Source organism: Saccopteryx bilineata, chromosome 5 (assembly GCF_036850765.1).
Source record: "Saccopteryx bilineata isolate mSacBil1 chromosome 5, mSacBil1_pri_phased_curated, whole genome shotgun sequence".
NCBI lineage: Eukaryota > Metazoa > Chordata > Mammalia > Chiroptera > Emballonuridae > Saccopteryx > Saccopteryx bilineata.
In genome coordinates, this window is record NC_089494.1 from 238,744,696 (window position 1) to 238,766,039 (window position 21,344).

Sequence of the window (21,344 nt, forward strand, 5' to 3'; positions counted from 1 at the left end):
AAGGAGGATTCTAAACAAAATCTGTCCGTTCCTTTTCTGCATTTGTTTCACTTTTGTTTAATGAACTTCTAGAAAAAGAATTCTGCCCTCCCATGGGCAGAAAATGCATAGCTTTCCCAGAGAAGAGATGAGGAACAATATTTACTAAGCACCTCGTACATCTGAGGGGCTACACTAGAGAAGTCACAGGCCCACAACACACCACAAGGTTAAGTCAATCATCCACGAAAGCCAACATGGCAAGCTCTGGATTCAAACCAGGCTGGTCTCACTCCAAAGCAAAGGTCCTATCTGGAGAAGTCGTCACCTCCCAGAGAGTTGTCTCCCTTGTGGCTCACCAAAACACTGCAGTTATTCTAGATTTCATGGCAACTTGGAAAGTCTTCCACAATGTAACTTGGAAAGTGTAACTTGGAAAGTCTTCCACAATAAATGGTTGGGATGAGGGTGGCAACACAAGACTGAAATAATCTTATAAAACATTTCTTCAAATCACAACATTATTTTCTTCAATAACAACTGACAATTTATTGCTGAATCCTGTATTTCCTAATAGTTCCTGCATGGAAAAGGCATCTTTTCCATGAATAGTATTAACTGCATAAATAGTATTAACTGGAGAACTTCAAGGTTTTGATCAAGGAGTAAGCTACCATGATGGTATCATTATCGTGGCAACATAGTGGAGCTTCCACCCATGGAGATTCGAAAGCCCGTGGGTTCAGTGTAGAGTCACCATCAAGAAAATAAAACAAAATGCTCTCGTGTGTGATCATCCTGACTGCTACACCCTCTTATCATTAGCTTGGGACAAGGTCCTTCAAAGCAGCAGTAGACAGAAAGATGAGCCCGTCACTGCAGTGAGTAGCGTCTCTGCGATCACCCGGATGATGCACAGACAGCCAGAGCACTGAGACAGCACAGGCATGGATCCGATCTTCATAAGAAGGGCCTCGTTATTATATGACCTCACAGCACAGTTTTCCCCCTTTTGCCCATATAAGAAAATCCAATTTAAAGCCCAATACCTGTAGGTCCGATGTCTTTTTAACAACATTATAGGGAAGAAGAAGAAAAAAAAAAAACCTTTTCAACTCAGGTCAGAGATCAACATATACAGTAAAGGAAGGTGGTTTTAATAGATTTTTAAAGTATGCTTGTATTCTGAGTTCATGACATAATCCCCAAAGATCCAATTACTCCACAAAGATTTTTCTCTCTGCAATTTCATATCAAGCACATCTTAAAAACAACCTCTCTACCATAAAAGGTGAGGATATATACTTTCAAGGTATTCTACCAAATAAAGAGTAAAAATACCTTTAGGGATATCTTATATTTTAAAATTGATTACTGAAGCATAAAACCTAAATGATACTAAAAGATGAAATGTCAACAGACATCAAGCATCTATCAGCACAATCTGCCTGTGCTGTAGCTCACTCCTGCACTGCCCACGAATGATGCATCACATGGAGGTCCAAGAATTGTTCACTGATAAGAAAAAAACGCAGGAAAGAAAGAAGAGGTGGGAAGTCTTGCTTCCATTCACACCTTTGATCACAAGTCACCACAGGACCTTGGCAACAACAGCTTCAGTTTCTCTCTTTGAAAAAAAGATGCTTAAGATTTTTCAGTTAAAAGTTGTTTCTGTGAGGTGAATAATAATGATGTTTTTCAAAGAAAAATAACGAATTTATGCAAGTAAGGAACCTTGTCACTTTTCTGAGCAATTGTGTGAAATTAATTTATCAAGAGTCACATGAGTCTGTCCAATTATTAACCCTCAGTCTTTGAACAGAAAATTCAAAGCTTACTCAGTCATTTGAGGTTTACTAAAAATAAGTGACATTTCTGTATGCCGGGTCATCCCATTGTATCTGAAGTGAGTAACAGTGTCTTTCATTATGTATCAAAGGAAAGAGAAAATTGTGAAGTCACGTGCATTTATGGTGACTCAGTAATAAAGGACACAGGCACAAGTAAGACACAGAGTAGAGAACATTAATTGTTCCCTCGTTTCACAGGGTCAGAACAGGCTACACAGAGTACACTGTACTGTGATCAGGGCTGGGTTGTGGTAGCTTGTCCAGTCACCAATTTCTTCTATACTTTAATCAGAATGCTAAAGTGACATGTTATAATCAAAGATCAGTGCCTGCTTCAGCTGGCTTTGGTGAGTTATGTATATATAACAAGGGGTTAAAAACAATCACTAGGACCCTGACCAGAAGAATATAACAATTTCAGAATATCTGAAGGTACATTCCCAAACACAGATTCAACAATAGATCATAAGGGTTAAAAATCTAATGTTTACAGATTACTGGCTGGACAGCTCGGTTGGTTAGAGCACTGTCCAAGGCACAGAGGTCGCTGGTTTGATCTCTGGTCAGGGCACTAAAGGAACAGATCTATGTTCCTGTCTCTGTCTCTGTCTCTGTCTCTCTTCCTCTCCCTTTTTTTTTTTTTTTTTTTTTTGCATTTTTCTGAAGCCGGAAACAGGGAGAGACAGTCAGACAGACTCCCGCATGCGCCCGACCGGGATCCACCCGGCACGCCCACCAGGGGGCGACGCTCTGCCCACCAGGGGGCGACGCTCTGCCCACCAGGGGGCGATGCTCTGCCCGTCCTGGGCGTCGCCATGTTGCAACCAGAGCCACTCTAGCGCCTGAGGCAGAGGCCACAGAGCCATCCCCAGCGCCCGGACCATCTTTGCTCCAATGGAGCCTTGGCTGCGGGAGGGGAAGAGAGAGACAGAGAGGAAGGTGCGGCGGAGGGGTGGAGAAGCAAATGGGCGCTTCTCCTGTGTGCCCTGGCCGGGAATCGAACCCGGGTCCTCCGCACGCTAGGCCGACGCTCTACTGCTGAGCCAACCGGCCAGGGCCTCTCTTCCTCTCTCTTTAAAATCAATAAAATATATAGTTTTTAAAAACTAGTATAAATCATTCAAGTATACTAGGAACCTATTTAAATAAAAAGTGGGTTCTAAATGTGCATAACTGTGTAAAACTCTATTAATTGTTCAGTTTCCTTCACCAGAACAGACCTGGGCACTGTTTTCTGAAAAATGAGGGCATAATGTCCACTTGTGAGGAAATCTTGAATTCTCCATTCTTTATAACTCTGGCCTGGACTCACCTACACTGTTACTTGTTACATGAGAGAATTGGGTCATTTACTTCATTTATTTCCAAACATTTTCCAGGTATGACTCGATGCCAGGAGGCAAAGATGCAGAAATGTGAGATGAATGCAAGGCAGCCCTGCTTGGGAAGAGACCAGAGAACCCAGTAACTGACATGGGGTCTGCTCAGAGCCTGAACTGAGAACCAGTCACTGAAGATCAAGAGGAAGGATGAAGAAAAGATTCTGGAAGACAGAATCCAAAGGGTTTGGCGATTACCTGGAAAGAGGAAATGAGAGTGTTAAAGACTTTCAGAGCTTATACTTCTCTCTTTTTTTTTACAGCTTAGACTTCTTGGTAGATGATTATGCTATTAGCCCACATCAGAAATGCAGAGGAGAAACAGCTCTGGGGAACTATTGCAAGGAGTTCTGCTTTTGTACATGTTGAGTAAGACCAGGAGGACCTAAAAGATAGGGCATCTGGTGGGCCGGTGGACCCCAGAGAGGGAGCCTGGCCCCTAAGAAGATGCAGTCGGATGTCAAGAGCTCGTACACAGGAGGGAACTGACACCTTGGAAAGAGAAAAAGGGAAAGTCAAGGAATGGAGCAAAGATGGGACCTTAGGACACACTAACATCTCAGGCAGAGAGTAGGAAGGCAGGCAGGCAGGCAGGCAGGATGACGGCAGAGGTACAAAGGAAGCCAGCCCGCCCACTTCCAGGAAGGGAGAGCAGGAGATTGAGAAGCAGCCCAGGTCTGACACAGGCCTGCTGGAGCTGGCAGCTCACAGAGGGGCACGCAACTAGAGGAGGGGTGCCAGCCCTGACCCCCAAACGAAACAAACTTAACTGAAAAACGTCTCAAGGTCAAACTTCAGTCCCTACGGGAACATATACATCAAGTTACAATATTTACAAATACAGAGACCTTTTTGGGCCAAATACACTGAGGACAGTGGAATTTGTTCCCACTGATACGATCTGGGTACTTTCAACAGAAATCTTTCTCAGTTTAGTCAGAGCAAAAACATCGACGTCATTTCTGACTGGAGATAAGCAGGTAGCGTAAATCAAAGTCACATGAAGCAAAAACAAGACTGGAAAACATTGTGCTGGAATAAACTCATGAAGGGCTTGAGATTTGGTTTTGTTTCCTTTTACACTGGGAATAGCCACAAAAAGGAATCATCGATAATGAATAGGCTGTGCTCAGACATAAAATTTTACTGAACTGCTCTTCTGTTGACCTATTTGAGTTTATACTAAACTTCGATTTTAAAGTAAATCTGTACTTATTTCGCAACCAAAACAAGTCTCCTTTGAACTCACATGCTAACAGATGCACAGCACAGCACAAAGCTGCTGCAGCAGCTTTAGTGAATGTTGTTTTTATTAAGTAGCCAGAAAATGATACTCTAAGGGAGTCAGAAATGTTCATTTCTATAAATAAGGCCCTTATTTAAACATCTGGGTCAACTTTCTTTTCAAGGATTTAGGGATTTTAAAGGATTATAAACATGCTACAATGTGTGATTTTACTCATAAGAGCTTGGAAAAAGAGCTCCTGAAACAATATATAGAATGAAAAGTCATCTTACTTTACATTTAAACTTTGGTTTTTCTGCCAACGGGTAACAAATCAATCTAAAGAAGCCCATCTTTGTGTGTAGAACTCTAACATTTTCTTTGTTACTTAACATTAAAACATTCTGAAATGGCAAAACTATGACAGGCAACACTGTACCTGGTCCCGTGGGTAACATGTTCTCTCATAGCAGTTACAGCAAGCACTTCCAACAGAAAATAATCGTTCAGCATAATTATTTTCTAGAAGGAACAGCCTTGTGCTTTTTTGTTTTGTTTTGTTTGTTTGTTTAGAGACAGGAAGGAAGAGAGATGAGAAGCATCAACTTGTGGCTGTGGCACATTAGCTGTTCACTGATAGCTTCTCATATGTGCCTTGACAGGGGTGAGGGGTGGGCTCCAGCTGAGCCAGTGACCTTGGGCTCAAGCCAGCACCCATGGGGTCGTGTCTATGATCCCACGCTCAAGCCAGCGACCCCGCGCTCAAGCTGGCGACCTTGGAGTTTCAAACCTGGGAACTCAGCATCCTGGGTCAATAATCTATCCACTGCGCCACCGCCTGGTCAGGCACAGCCTTGTGTTTTTGTTCTTGGTGGTGGTGGTGGTGGTAATAAGTGGTTATTTTTTATTTGTTGATGATAAACAATATCAATAGGGAAAGAAAACTAAGTTTAGCCAACTATTTCCTCACTTTGTCTTATATGCCTTATAATCTATATAAAATAGTAAAGAAAAATGATAAATATCAATAGGGAAAGAAAACTAAGTTTAGCCAACTATTTCCTCACTTTGTCTTATATGCCTTATAATCTATATAAAATACTAAAGAAAATTTGTTCTTACTAGTGCTCAACACTTAAATCATATTTAAAAATAATAAAATACCTGTCTGACAGTATCTAGACAAGACATATATGAGGGTTTATATCCAACAATTTTGCCTGTTGCAATCAGATTCAACACAAAGGTGTGTGAATACATTTCATATGATGAATAAGACATGATTCCCCCTGACTTTATGAGGCTGGCCATGCAGGAGGTGAGAGACATGTCTAAATATGTGATTTTCAGTATAATGTGACAGATGTTAGAACACAGTCATGAACAAGGCACAAAATATGTGCTAGAGACAGCTGGTCCTGAGTAGAGAGGTCTGTCTTGTCTACCTTCCCTGGCTCCTACTACAGTCTCAACTCCTGTGCCATTCTTACAATTCGCCACAAGGTCAGATTAACAGGTTACATCCTCCCAAAAGAGAGATCAGATGTGCTCATTAGCTGGCTGAGGAAGCATGTGGCACATGTGAAATGCTAATGACTGCTAGCCCCTCGCACAGGGCCACACCCCGTTGTTCATTCATATTTTTTGTCATGTGTTAAACAGTAGTAGTCATCAGCTCCCATAGTTCTGAAATGGGAAGCTGGATAAACATAGCTTTTAAGCTACATGGAAAGTCTACGCAAACACAAAACCCAGCACCATACTCCAAAATAATCATTTGAAAGGTTCACCACAACCTTTGGATTAAACCAACACATTTCTACAAACCTTTAAAATAGTGAGACCAAAATGCAGTGTAAGAAGTGATCTAATAGCTACAAGAGTCAACAAAATAGAGTGGGAGAGGGTGAGAAAGGAAATGAAAGCATCGGAGTAGATATCCCTGTACGGTTATGAAATTACTTTGTTAGTTCTCTAAAACAAGTGTTAAAAGTCACCAACGTTTTGATTGGTTAGCATAAATATTGACAGAAATGAAATAAATCACTGAGTGTTCAACACGGGAACATCAGCCCTCAAAGTCCAGCCCTCTTCCTTTAGGGAACTGATTCACAACTAAATGTGGCTGCACATTACAACTGCCAATATTTTAAGAAATGAACATCTAGCCGCACCCCAGAGTAGATGAAGCAGCCGGTTTGGTGGCAGGGCCCCGGCACCTGTCCTTTGTCATGCCCGAGGAACGGAATGCCACCTCCTCACCCTGTCCCCCACACCACCAGGCCCCCAGATAACTGATTATGACTATGAGGCATCAGCAGCACAGACGCAGCCCAACCGCATAGACATGCTTCCCGCAGAGACGAACAAACTAGCAAAGATGAAAATGCGGAATCACCACCCAGGTCTCTGATGAACTGTTACTACCAGTTAAGGGCCAATTTGATGTACAAATAAACTCACCACACTTCAGAGGTCTCAGCTAATTAAACACATAAGAGTGGATGCCTTATAAAAAATGCTACTCTATAATGCTGATCAAAGATTACTTCAAAATAATATAAAATTAAGAAATCCAAATACAATGAACTAGCAGTTGGTAACAGCAATATTAGTTATGTATATTACAAAACCTTTGAAAAGTGATACTAAGGGCCCTGGCCAGTTGGTTCAGTGGTAGAGCATCAGGCCAGCATGTGCAAGTCCTGGGTTCGATTCCTGGTCAGGGCACACAGGAGCAGCAACCATCTGCTTCTCCACCTCTTTCCCTTTCTCTCTCTCTCACTCTCTCTCTTCCCCTCCTGCAGCCATGGCTCGAATGGCTTGAGCAAGTTGGGCCTGGGTACTGAGGATGGCTCCATAGCCTCCACCTCAGGCACTGAAATAGATCAGTTGCTGAGAAATGGAGCAACGGCCCAGGATGGGCAGAGTATCACCCTGTAGGGAGCTTGCTGAGTGGATCCCAGTTGGGGCACGTGTGGGAGTCTGTCTCTCTGCCTCCCCGCCTCTCACTTAATAAAAAAAAAAAAATGTGATACTAAGTCTCTTTTCGACAAGGCAGGTGAATGGTGCTTCGACAACTAGGTCATGGTGCTAGGAGAAACCATAAAATAAAACTCTGGTTCCTTCTCCAGGATACACACCATAACCCGTTTGTATAAATAATGCCCTTTTGAAATTCAGTCACTGAGGGAGAGAACATCAATAAGGGAACATTTGGTCACACAGTGCATATTTATAAACAAAATGGTAAAACTGGCTAAAGCATTGGGGACCAGGACTTTGCTTCTGATGATTAAAATCATCCAGGACCAAACATATTAAACTTATTAAAATTTATTTTCAAATTACTGAGTTGCCCATATGTTGTGTTTCATATGCAAATCAATAACCTTAGACAAACCAGTTAAAGAAGGAGAGTATGGACCTTTGATGAGGCGACACACGAGTCTGTTTCCCCTGTGCATTTACGCCCTGCTGTGGGGCAGTGTCTAACCCGGGCATCCGCAGCAGAGACGTGTCCTGCTCACCACAGCTGCGTACAAGGACACCCACAGCATTTCCCACGGTTGAAAACCAGAAACAGAACTGAAATGTGGCATATTCACACCATCGAAAACATGTCGGATGAGAATAAACCAGCTACCCTATATGCAATAACAACGGTAAATGCTCAAACATCACCATGAATAAAAACAGGTCCAAGAATCACATGGCGTAATTCCATTTTTTGCAAAAGTGCAAAACAGACAAAACTAAACTATGATGATAGAAGGCCAAGATGGTGATTATTTCTGGAGGATGACCGACTGGGAGGAGGCCTGCAGGGGCCTCTGGACTGTTCTGGGTCCTGATCTGGGCACTGGCTATAAAAGATTACTCAAACTGTGAAGTCACTTAGTACATGACATGTAAAACTGTGTTATACTGCAATGGAAAGTAATATTGCACAGACACGATCTAATTTGCCCGAGAGTGGGGAGCACTGGCCGCACGTTGCCCAGCTAGTAAGCAGAAGGGCCAGGAGAGCACCTGCCGAAGCTCAGACACCTCCCCCTTCTGCACCTCAAGACCTCACTCTCGGTCCAGAGGCTCCCAGTCCCTGTGGGCGGCCATGCGGTTTTAGCTTTGGTTTGAGATTTTTTTTATTGTTATCTTTTGTTTTGGTCTTACATGAACTCCATCCACCTTTCCTTTAATAGTAAGTAGTTTTATACCCCCTACCCATCCCAATGGTTGGGGGGACACACAGGCCCAGAGCCAGGTCAGGAGTGGACCGGCGGCCCTGGAGGAAGCCCACCAGCACACCTTGTTACCCCACCTACCACAGTCAGTCAGTGGAGGGTTGCGCACATAATTCAACTCAGACCAAGGACGCCAGGCCTAGGCGTTCATGGACTTAGTAGGAAAAAAGAAATCTGCACCTGACCAGGCGGTGGTGCAGTGGATAGAGCACTGGCCTGAGACACAGAGGACCCAGGTTCAAAACCCCAAGGTTGCTGGCTTGAGCATGGGCTCATCTGGCTTGAGCACAGGCTCACCAGCTTGAGCAAAGGGTCTCCAGCTTGAATGTGGGATCATGGTCACTGGCTTGAGCCCAAAGTTGCTGGCTTGAGCCTAAGGTCTCTGGCTTGAGCAAGTGGTCACTGGTTCGGCTGGAGGCTCCTGGTCAAGTCATGTATGAGAAAGCAACCAATAAACAACTAAGGAGCCTCAATGCCTCAATAAAGAACTGTTGCTTCTCATCTCTCTCCCTTTCTGTCTGTCCCTCTCTCTTCCTCTCTCTCTCTCTCTCTCTCTCTCTCTCTCTCTCTTAAAAAAAAAAAGCGTGTGACCAGCAGAGGTGCAGTGGATAGAGCGTCGGACTGCGGAGAACCCAGGTTCAAGACCCCGAGGTCGCCAGCTTGAGCACAGGCTCATCTGGTTTGAGTAAAGCTCACCAGCTTGGACCCAAGGTCGCTGACTTGAGCAAAGGGTTACTCAGTCTGCTGAAGGCCCACAGTCAAGGCACATGTGAGAGAGCAATCAATGAACAACTAAGGTGTCGCAATGAAAAACTGATGATTGATGCTTCTCATCTCTCTCCGTTCCTGTCTGTCCCTCTCTCTGACTCTCTGTCTCTGTAAAAAAAAATTTTTTTTTTTAAATAAAAAGAAAAGAAAAGAAAGAAACTTGCTATTGCTTTAGACTAGTGATTCTCAAGCAGGGGCAATTCTGCTCCCCCAGGGATATTTGGCGATGGCAGGAGACCGTTTTGGGGCCGTAACTGAAAGGTAAGAGACATGACTAGGCCGGCAATGCTGGCCCGCGATGCACAGGAGAGTCCAGACAAGAGCACTTCCTGGCCCCAAGTGTCAGCAGTACCTCGGTGGAGAAATCTTGTTTTTGAACTTAGAGGTCTGAGGATACAGGCCTGGAATTGCAGGTGTCATCACGCATAAATTCATACCGGAGTGCTCCGGAGGAGGTGAAGTAAAGACAGGGAGAGAGAGAAAGAATGGTGGTTCTAATGGTTAAGGACCTGGATCCAGCTACGCCTGAAGCCAGCCACTGGGACTCTGGTGACAATAAGTCTCCTTTTTTTATCATGCCATTTTACATTGGGTGTCTGTCACTTGCAAGTAAAAGTCCTGTTCACACTCCTGCTACGTATGAAACCTCATGCCAAACTCTACAGGGACTACAAGAAAAATCACACCTAGATCTTCCTTCAGGAAACCCACAGAGAGAAGAAGGACGTAGGCAGTTAGCAAGGGGAAAGCCAAGCCCTCCAGGGGTAGATGCTCCGGAGGCTAAGAGGACAGAAATACAAACTCCCGGGATGAGTTTGAAATGGACTACAAAGAGATATAAATTATTATAAAAATGTAATGAGAATTGCCTTGGCTGGGGAGCTCAGTTGGCGAAAGCATCATCCTGATATGCCACGACTGTGGGATCGATTCCTGGTCAAGGCACATACAAGAAACAACCAATGAATGCTCAGAGAAGTGGAGCAACAAAACAATGTGTATCTCTTTGTGTGTGTCCCTTTCTCTCTCTGAAATCAACACAAGTTTAAAAAAAATTATGATGAGCAAACAGGATGATTTAGATATTTATCAGACTCTGCTTTATTCAGAATGAAATACCCCAAAGAGTCAGAATGGACTTATTTTTTTTCCCTCTAAAAAGGGAATATGTGGAATTTTAGATCATATCAAAAAAGGTTCAGAAGGGACCAGAGTAGAATTCATATTTTGATGACTTATTTACACATTATTCCCAGACCCCCTGTGCACCCTGCTACATAGAATGAGAAAGGGCTGTAATCACACAGAACAGAACAGAACTAAGAACAGAACCTAGAAATGCGGGCGATTTACCAGGTGTCTATACGGTGCCTCACACAGAGGCCCGAAGGTGCCGCTCAAAGATGACTCCGATTCTCTCGAAAGGCAACTTCCTTCCCCTTGAGCCAGGGCCCCCGCCTGCAGTTGGACTGGTCACAGTCCTCAGTGGCTGGGCCGCTGGGGCGGCACGTGGCTTTGCCCTCTCGCCGGGTTCACATCCCTCCTCTGCTTACCTGTAAGCAGAATCCACCTCGGTGGAAAACACAGCAGAGGAAACTCGCTGGGTTTCAGCCAGACCTCCCAGCGCAGGCCTTTTTACTCGGGTAAAAGACAAGGCTTCCCCCCCCCCCCCCCCAACGGCAGTGAACGGGAGAGAGCTCCCTGTGCCAAGCGTGGCTCTGAGCCTCAGCAACAAGAGTGAGAGCTGTCCCCACGGAGGCTGTGCTGTGTCACAACCCAGGGACCTCAGTGGAGGCCCCCACAGCACCACACCCCCCAGACACAACACGGGAGGGGGCATGCTCACCACCAACGCCACAGGTCAAACCAGAACTTTTCCTCCCAGTACAACGTGCAAACACCCAGGACTCATGGGGAGCCAGCCCCACGCAGCAGCACCTGTTTCACTCTGGGAACTTAAAACACACTGGATGGAATCAGTTCATCAGAATTGAGACAGCTACTGGGAGAGGTAGGCGTTGCTCTCGAATTCTTTCCCTCCTTTGTTTAAAGAGGAAAAATAGCGTACAGTTCCCCCTGGGACATCTATCTCCCTGGTCCTTAGACTCTGCTCCCTCAGTCCCTGGGGCCTGGGCTCCCAGTCGGCTCCAGCCAGGTACCTCCAGGCCAAAGGGGCTGATGTCTCTGAAAGGTCAATTGTTATATGACCAAGACAGGTTACTGTGGAGCATAAGGACCAGAAAAGAGGAAGGACTCGAGCCCTGCCTCTGACTCTGCCCGGGAGCCAGGTCGGCAAGCAGGGCTGTGGCTGGCATCCGGCCCACCGTGAAAGGGCCCGACCGCAAGAACCAAGGAAAAACCAGTGCTGATTGTCTCACCACTTCTCAGTAATCCAGCCGCCTTGTAAAACACAGCAGCAGAATGGGTCATTAGTCATCTTCTATTTCCAATTATACACTTACTATACAATCATGTATAAGAAAAAATATATATACAAGTCAAGTCATCCCACAATCCCGGCCCAGAAATATCCACAGCTAACAGTCTGTATTCTCACATGCGGTTTTTTCTGTATACTAAATGGTAATTACCTTTACATAAAAATGGGAGGGGGGACCCCAGGGTCCTGAAACTTATTTTTATCATCTTGGGAGGTAACATTGACATGTCAACCCATGTAGGGCCATCTCATTCCTTTCTGATAAGCAAAGCATCAATTTCATTCACTGCAAACGCCGTACACAACGGGAATACCTTGAAATATTTTTCGGAACCTGTTCAGGATCTAGTTCCAATTCACCTTATGCTAGTTGTTACAAACCTTGCTCAATAATAAGCCGTTTTGGCAAATGTGTGATGAGAACCCAAGCTTTGCATAAACTGCCTGGACCTCCATGCACACTTTAGGGGAGGTTAGATGTTTGTGTGTGTGTTGTTGTGAGGACAGAGATGGGGAGGAGAAATTATGAGAGTGAACCCTGAATTGCTTACCAGACTGGAGAGAAATATTCCATTGAGAGGAACATCTGGGGGTGGAAACTGAGACAGAATAACCTTTAAGAGATGGATATGAACTCTCTCTGGTGCTGGTCACAGCTGTCAGGAGAACGCCAGCCCTACACCCTGCCCAGCTGAAGCCACTAAGCTGACAGGCTACAGGGACCAGGGCACTGGAAGGCTGGACCACGCTGCAGACTGCCGCCAGCTCCAGCGCACGCCTGGGTGTGTCACACAGGCTCTCGGAACCTCAGCATCCTCCTCCATCAAAACGGGACATTACCAGCTACCTTGTATGTTGTTTCAAGGGTAGAATTAAACAATGAATGTGAACACTGTTAGTATAGAAACTAGCATATATTAGCTTCCAATAAGTGCAAGCTGTTACCTTCATGTTTGTGAAGTAAGAAAAGGTCAGATCTCAGCCCTGGCCGGTTGGCTCAGTGGTAGAGTGTCGGCCTGGTGTGCGGAAGTCCCGGGTTCGATTCCCGGCCAGGGCACACAGGAGAAGCGCCCATCTGCTTCTCCACCCCCCCTCCTTCCTCTCTGTCTCTCTCTTCCCCTCCCGAAGCCGAGGCTCCATTGGAGCAAAACGATGGCCTGGTTGCTGGGGATGGCTCCTTGGCCTCTGCCCCAGGCGCTAGAGTGGCTCTGGTTGCGACAGAGCGACGCCCCGGATGGGCAGAGCATCGCCCCCTGGTGGGCGTGCCGGGTGGATCCCAGTCGGGCGCATGCGGGAGTCTGACTGCCTCCCTGTTTCCAGCTTCAGAAAAATACAAAAATAAATAAATAAATAAATAAATAAATAAATAAATAAAAAAAGGTCAGATCTCTGTTAAAGTAATAGTGCCTGAGAAGCCCAAGCCACGTGGAGACACCCTGGGGTCTGAGGCCTCCGATGGAAATCAAGAAAAGCCCAGAAGCACGAAGACATCAGACACGTGAGCAGTTACCACCTTGGAGGTGAATCACCTAGACCAGTGTTTTTCAACCACTGGTCCACACACCGTTGCCAGGAGGCAAAAGAGTTAACCACCCTAATGTTGTATGAAGATTATAGACCCAATGATCTTAGTCGAATTTGCTTATGCTCAGGGTGATTTCTGCCATAGCATCCCCAAAATAATTCTCCTATTTTCACTGGTCCCTAAGTGTAAAGAGATTAAAAACCACTGATCTAGACCTCACTGCCCCACAGGAAGCCAGGCAGACAAACTGCCCAGTGGAGCCCTGCCCAAATTCCTTACCCACCAAACCACATACGAAATAAATGGTTCTAGTAAGTCCCTAAAAAATAAAATAAAATAAAAATAACAGTACCGAAAGGCAATGAGTTTGTGATTATTCCAAATGCCTTTCAGTACAGAACTGTTAATAAATGACAGACATTTACTCTATCAGCCAGCAGCAGAAAATGCCAATCATTTAAAGATGTTACCACATTTCCAAACATCCTGTTGGCATGAGAACTCTCGCCCACCACACCCCGCCCCCAACTTTCCGACAATCCTAAACCCCCAAGAGCAGGAGCGCTCTGACGCAGAAGCCGAGGAAGCGGAACACAAGGACCCATGGGGACAGTGTAGAAGCCACCACACAGGTCCACGAGTGGCGAGCAGGTTTTGTGACAACTCAGGACAGCCCTCCAGCCTTCAGAGCATGAAACACCTCCGTGCCTGCAGGTCAGCTCCAAGGGGAGAACCACTGTGTGCTGCTCACCAGTGTACCCCAAAGTGCCGGCAACAGTGCCTGGCACATAGCAAACACTCAGTAAGTTTGCTCAGGGTGTCAATGGCTGCAACTGAAAAGAAAACTTCAGTGATTTCAGGGTTTTTCGGAGATGAGGAAGAAGTGTCTCAAGTAGCCTTTGGAAGAGAATCACGAGGAATCTGTGACATCCCCAACACAACGCCTGCGCATAGCACGCATGCAACAAATATCTGCGCAATAAACAATGCTGTAAAAATAGTAAACCAGAAACACTGGGACTAAGTTCTTTTGGATTATGAGATTTTTTTCAAGACAGCTGAAGATTGACCCCTTTAAGTGCCCAAGTTATTTTTATTTTAACCAATTTTAGATGGGAACCGGTTCATGTTTTTCCAAAGGCTGTAGAGAATGTAGTTTAACCCTTCTAAGGTGGGGTTCACTTGTGTGCTGTCGTGGGTCTGGGCAGCAGGCGCGGCTGTGTGGGATCAGTGGGCGTCTTAGATTGAAGGACGGTATTTTGTTTTTTAATTACACACCCCACATTCCTACCAGTCCTCTCTAAGCAAATATTAGTGTGTTCTCTCTCAAATGCACCATAGGAATCAAAGCAGAAGCTCCTCAACTTTTGTTGCACAGGACCCCCCCCCCCCCACTCTGACAGACCCCTATGTACCCTTCTTGGAATAAGGTTTTTAAGTGCAAAAAAACAGAACACAAGGTAATATCATAGACCTTAATTATACTAAAAGCAAATCATATCCAAACAATTATGTCATAGTATTATGTGTTTATCACCATATTTAACAAGATCTAGAGGTAAACCAGATAACTGCTGTGATTCAAAGTAATGGTGAGCATAGAGAGCATTTTTTGGAAATGTGTAACAACTATAATGTCATATAAAAATAACTGATTTTATTGATGTTACCATCACAGAATTTGCTAATGCTACTGGGTTTGATGACTACGTTCAGAATTGAAGACAATGTTAAATTTCGGTATGAAGTTAGTAAAAATGAAGATGTTATTCCCCCCTCCCATCCAAGTTCATGTCCCTGCCCCGGACTTCCATCCTCACATCCAGGACTAACGAATGCCCAGGGACCTGGGAGAACCAACTGTAACTAACTCAGGGATAGGAGCACCACCGCCAGCAGTCACCTCTCTTGGGACCATGGTGTGCATGTGTTATGTATGCGAGTAATGCAACAAAGCCACCCCACCGTTCCAAGGCAAACACAGAGCCAGCTGAAGATGGGCAAGCTGCACTGGAAGCCACAGCCATCAAACCCACAGAGAGCTCAAACTGGCACGATGCAGTCCCTGCAGAGAGACAGGTCTGATGGCATAAGACTCAAGTGTCCATTAGTTAGAGTTATGGAATTAATTTCTACGTAATGAAATGGCTCCACCGATATAAAGACATTACAACTCTGGGGGAGGGGAGAGAGAGGGTGGGGGAGGGGAGGGACACCAAGAAAACCAGTTAGAAGGTGACTGAAGACAATCTGACTTTGGGTGATGGGAATGCAGCATAATCAAATGTCAAAATAACCAGGAGATGTTCTCTCTGAACATATGTACCCTGATTTATCAATGTCACCCCATTAAAATAAAAAAATTTTTCAACAAAAAGTAAAGACATTACAACTCTTTTCAAATGTTACAAATACTCAATTCCAATGTGATTTTTTTTCACCTAGCTAGTCCTTGAATATAATTTAGTCTAGTATACAGATGGAAATTATTTTCAATCAACTTTCTTTTACCCCTGCCAGTGGAGAATAAAACATGACAAACTAAATACTTTTGAATTCTCGTTTCAAGAAACTGGTATCTGGGTTGCAGATACATTTGACAACTTGCAGGCCAGCAGGGGAGCCTTGAATCTAGAACAGGGGTCGGGAACCTATGGCTCGCGAGCCAGATGTGGCTCTTTTGATGGCTGCATCTGGCTCACAGACAAATCTTTAAAAAAAAATTATGTTAAAAATATGAAACGTTCTCATGTATTACAATCCACTCATTTCCTACCACTCGTGTTCATGGTTGCGAGTGGCTAGAGCCAATCACAGCTGTCCTCCGTGACAACACCAAATTTTTATTGGATAATGCATAATGTACACGGGTCGTTGTGAGGTCAGGAAGTAAACTTCCCTCCTTTTAAACAAGTGGTCAGCTAGCTAATTGCAGAAACCCTTTTTTTTTTTTTAATTTTATTTATTCGTTTTTAGAGAGGAGAGAGAGAGGGAGAGAGAGAGACAGAGAGAGAGAGAGAGGAGAGAAAGACAGAGAGAGAGGAGGGGGGAGGAGCTGGAAGCATCAACTCCCATATGTGCCTTGACCAGGCAAGCCCAGGGTTTCGAACCGGCGACCTCAGCATTTCCAGGTCGACGCTTTATCCACTGCACCACCACAGGTCAGGCCAGAAACCCTTTTGATGAAGAAGATGGCTAAAAGAAAAAAGATGAGAAGTATCGTACTTTTCAGCAGGAATGGACCGAGGAATTCACCTTTGTGGAGAGAGCAGGTTCTGCAGAGTGTCTAATATGCAATGATAAAATTGCATTGATGAAATGATCAAATATAAAGCGGCACTCTGACACCCACCATACTAAATTTGCATCAAAATATGCAGCGGGGGACAGCAGGAAGAAAGCATGTCAAGAGCTACTGTGCAGAGTGCAAGATGGTCAGCAGCAACTCCGTGTTTGGACCCAACAAGGTGACTGGAATTCGGCTAGCTTTGCTGGTGCTTTAGCAATTGAGAGAAATGAAAAGCCATTCACAGATGGGGAGTATGCCAAAACATTCATGCTTGATGTTGCCAATGAACTTTTTGATGACTTTTTGGATAAAGACAAGATAATCAAACGAATAAAAGACATGCCTCTGTTGGAAAGAACTGTTCACAATCGTACCATCATGATGGCAAATCAAACTGAGGCAACACAAGTGAAGGACATAAATGCAACACCGTTCTTTTCTTTCACTTTGGATGAGTCAACAGACGTAAGCCATTTATCCCAGTTCAGCATGATTGCAAGGTAAGCTGTCGGTGACACACTACGTGAGGAAAGTCTTGCTGTTTTGCCTATGAAAGAGACAACAAGAGGGGATGATTTATTCAAATCTTTCACTGAGTTTGCTAAAAAAAAAAAATCCACTGATGGATAAACTTATTTCGGTGTGTACTGATGGTGCTCCGCGCATGGTGGGGAAAAACAGAGGATTCGTAGCGCTTCTTCATGAACATGAAAAGAGACCCATCCTAAGTTTTCACTGCATCCTACAACAGGAGGTGCTTTGTGCTCAGATGTGTGGCGAGCAGTTTGGTGAGGGAATGTCACCGGTCATTTGGGTGGTCAACTTTATTGTTGCCCAAGCTTTAAATGATCACCAGTTTAAAACACTGCTGGATGAAGTTGGGAATAATTATCCTGGTCTGCTTCTGCATAGCAATGTGCATTTGTTGTCAAGAGGGAAGATGCTCAGCCGTTTCACAGCTTGTCTGAGTGAAATTGGACTTTTCTTGAAATGAAAAACGTTGAGCCTGACCAGGCGGTGGCGCAGTGGATAGAGCATTGGACTGGGATGCCGAGGACCCAGGTTCGAGACCCCGAGGTCGCCAGCTTGAGTGTGGGCTCATCTGGTTTGAGCAAAAAGCTCACCAGCTTGGACCCAGGATCACTGGCTCAAGCAAGGGGTTACTTGGTCTACTGAAGGCCTGCAGTTAAAGGCACATATGGGAAAGCAATCAATGAACAACTAAGGTGTCCCAATGCAGAACGAAAAACTAATGATTGATGCTTCTCATCTCTCTGTTCCTATCTTTCTGTCCCTGTCTATCCCTCTCTCTGACTCTCTCTGTCTGTTTCTGTAAAAAATAAAAATTTTTAAAAAAATTAAAAAAAAAGAAAAATGTCGAGCATCCTGAGTTAGCTAACACTGAGTGGCTCCTGAAGTTCTACTATCTTGTGGACATGACTGAACATCTGAACCAGCTCAATGTGAAAAGGCAAGGCGTTGGAAATACAGTCTTATCCCTTCAACAAGCAGTGTTTGCATTTGAAAACAAGCTGGAACTCTTCATCACCAACACTGAAACAGGTTGTTTACTACACTTTGAAAAACTGGGAGAGTTTAAAGATGCATGCAGAGCAAGTGACCCTGCTCAACATCTTGATCTCCAGCAGCTAGCGGGCTTCACATCTAATCTCCTGCAGTCATTCAAAGTGCACTTTGGAGAATTTCGTGAGCGCACTCAGTTTTTTAAGTTCATCACCCATCCACACGAGTGTGTAGTGGACAGCGCCGACCTGAGTTACATCCCCAGTGTCTCCATCAGAGATTTTGAGCTACAAGCTGCTGACCTGAAGGCCTCAGACATGTGGGTGAATAAGTTCAAGTCACTGAATGAAGAATTGGAAAGACTTGCACAACAGCAAGCAGAGTTGGTGAGCAAACTCAAGTGGGGAGAAATGAAAAAACTTCAACCCGCAGACCAGCTGATTGTCAAAACTTGGAACACGCTTCCCGTCACATACCACACACTGCAGCGTGTGAGTATTACTGTACTGACAATGTTTGGCTCTGTGTATGCATGTGAGCAGTCTTTCTCACATCTAAAGAACGTTAAGACCAACCTACGATCACGTTTAACGGATGGAAGTCTCAACACCTGCATGAAGCTTAACCTCACCACGTATCAACCAGACTACAAAGCCATCAGCAAAAGCATGCAGCACCAGAAGTCGCATTAATGGTAAGAGGTACTTTATTCATCATTGGTTAGCAACAGCATAACAATGTTTTAAAAATAATTCAGAAACTTATTGTACTTTAAAAGTGTTGGTCTTACATAAAATGAACACATTTACTTGTATTTAGTGTTAAACATATTGTATGGCTCTCACGGAATTACATTTTAAAATATGTGGTGTTCATGGTTCTTTCAGCCAAAAAGGTTCCCGACCCCTGATCTAGAATGTTCTCCCATCGCATCTGATTCTTCTAGACCGAGTTCAAACATCTCTGTTCCATTCCCCGGGTCCCCAGGCCCTTAGCCCTCTGGGTCATATGGGTCACAGCACTGAGTAGGCTCCTACACCACACTTTGGCTAGGGGCAGGATACCACTGGATTCATTTCTGCGGACCCTGCAGGCCTGGGTCAGAATGCTAAGTGAACACACTCTTTAATGTGAGAGGCAGATAAATGGCAATTTTTAGTTTCTCTACCTTACAGTGTCAAGCGAATAATGCCATGCTAATTCGCCTCAATTTAAATATATTTCCTTGAAAATTCACTGAAGTACTGTAGGTAAACTCTGTAAATTACAACAAAAGAAACAAATAAAATGGCTTTATTTTGAACCTTACCTAATATTAGCCAGTCCCTGACACTGCTAATATTAGGTACAGAAAGTGTGACACCTATATTTCATATACACAATGTCAGGGGGAAAAGCTCAGTTTCAGACACCTTCACCTGCATCTAGTTAATATAGTCTCTCAGGCACTGATCACCACCCGTCCTGCCAGCCATGTGCCAGACACTGTTCCCTCCACGGTGATCTCCCAGATCCTCACGCCAGCCCTCCGAGGACAGCATCAGTGCTCCCACTATACAGAAAAGACTCCTCTGGGGCGGTGCCGGCACTGGGCTGTAGACGAACATGGAGCCATCTAGAGATGGAAGAGGCCGTGGAGGCAATGTGAGCCTGGCGCACCAGGTGAGCAGACCTGAGGCACCTACCCCTGGGGGGGGGCGGCCCAGCAGGAGAGGACTCACAGAAGCTCTGGGGTTCTGCCAAGCAGAGGTCGGTCAGGGGTCAGGAGAGGTGGGGGGGGAGGTACTCCAGGCCCAGCACACACACACACCCCCACCTCCCGCCTGAGAAGGGGCGGCTGGGCCAGTTTACATAGCCAACAAGTCACACGGCTGCTGTGGAGGTGACGAGTCTGCCAGACAAGAGTCAAGGAAGGGTGGCAGGCAGGCGGACGCTGAGTGGGACAGACTCACGCCTCCCTTCATTGCCAACAGTCCCTGGAGGCAGGGTCCTGGGGCCAGTCCCTGACACTGCTCCTCACGCTCGGCCTGAAGAAATGAATGAAGGAACCAGCGAGCAGCGGGGGAGGAAGAAATGACCACCTTAATGAGGGCAGTGACAGGACGAAGGGAGAGACAGGGTAAAATAAAGAACAATCCAGAAGGTAAAACTGGTCAGAACTGGTAGCTGGTTCAATGTAGGAGCTGAGATTAAAAAAAAAAAGAATCCTGAAATCTGAACACAAATTACAATTCAATATTTATTCACATGAATCTTCCCTCTTTTCAAGAACATTTTATCCCTGAACAGAAAGCGGAAACTGGGCAGACAGTGGGGCCAGGGTGGTCAGGGAAGAGCCCTCGGCATGTACTCCTGGCCACGACAGCAGCCGGCCACCAACTAGGACACATTTTTTTAAGTAAGTGTTTATGAAGAGAGTTGTTATTTCTTCTGCTTATTTTCAGCAAAAGAGATACAACTTAAATCAGTGCTTCTCAATGATTCTTAGGTCTGGAAGAGCTACCTGTGTTAGTCTCTGAGTAGCAGAAATGTAGCGGGGTTTGTTAGGTTTGCTTAAGAATATGTTATATTATTTTTGCTTAAGAATATGGTAATTTCTATAATTTTCATATATTGCTTCTATAATCTTAAAAAGAGATTTAATTTTTTAAAAGTACACTGTTCTTAAAACATATTAGAGGATACTGTCCACTGTTATTAGCTAAAGCCTTCCAGGGGCAAAATTATTTAGAGAGATAGAAATTTTTAAAACTTTCACTTTAAATATATGATGATAAATTATTTCAATGTGTAAGTGAAATGTCATATATTTCCAAGTGCCACCAAATGCTTCACTATAAATGCCTTTAAATCATGAAAATCAATCTGAAAAATAAACCTGAATATCCTGAGAAACCAAACACTTCAGGTGACAGTCTAAAAGCGACATCCCAAAGGCTGTCCTATTTATATGCAGAGTCCTTAAGACAAAAATTTGTAGCTTATATCAAAATTGCGATACTAGTAAGAACTGGTCTGTTTCATGAACAGTTCAGCCTTGAGTTTAGATAAGGTGTCAGCCTTGTGAATCAGATAAATATTCTTATTACTGCCTAGGACATGAAGTAAAATAAATGTGATT

The 21,344-nt window shown here is 44.6% G+C and overlaps 1 protein-coding gene across 6 annotated transcripts in view; it reads right to left on the reverse strand.

Annotated features, from left to right (window-relative positions):
- Positions 1–21,344, reverse strand: part of TBC1D1 (TBC1 domain family member 1) — a 254,594-nt gene that overhangs the window by 138,676 nt on the left and 94,574 nt on the right. The window lies entirely within an intron of this gene.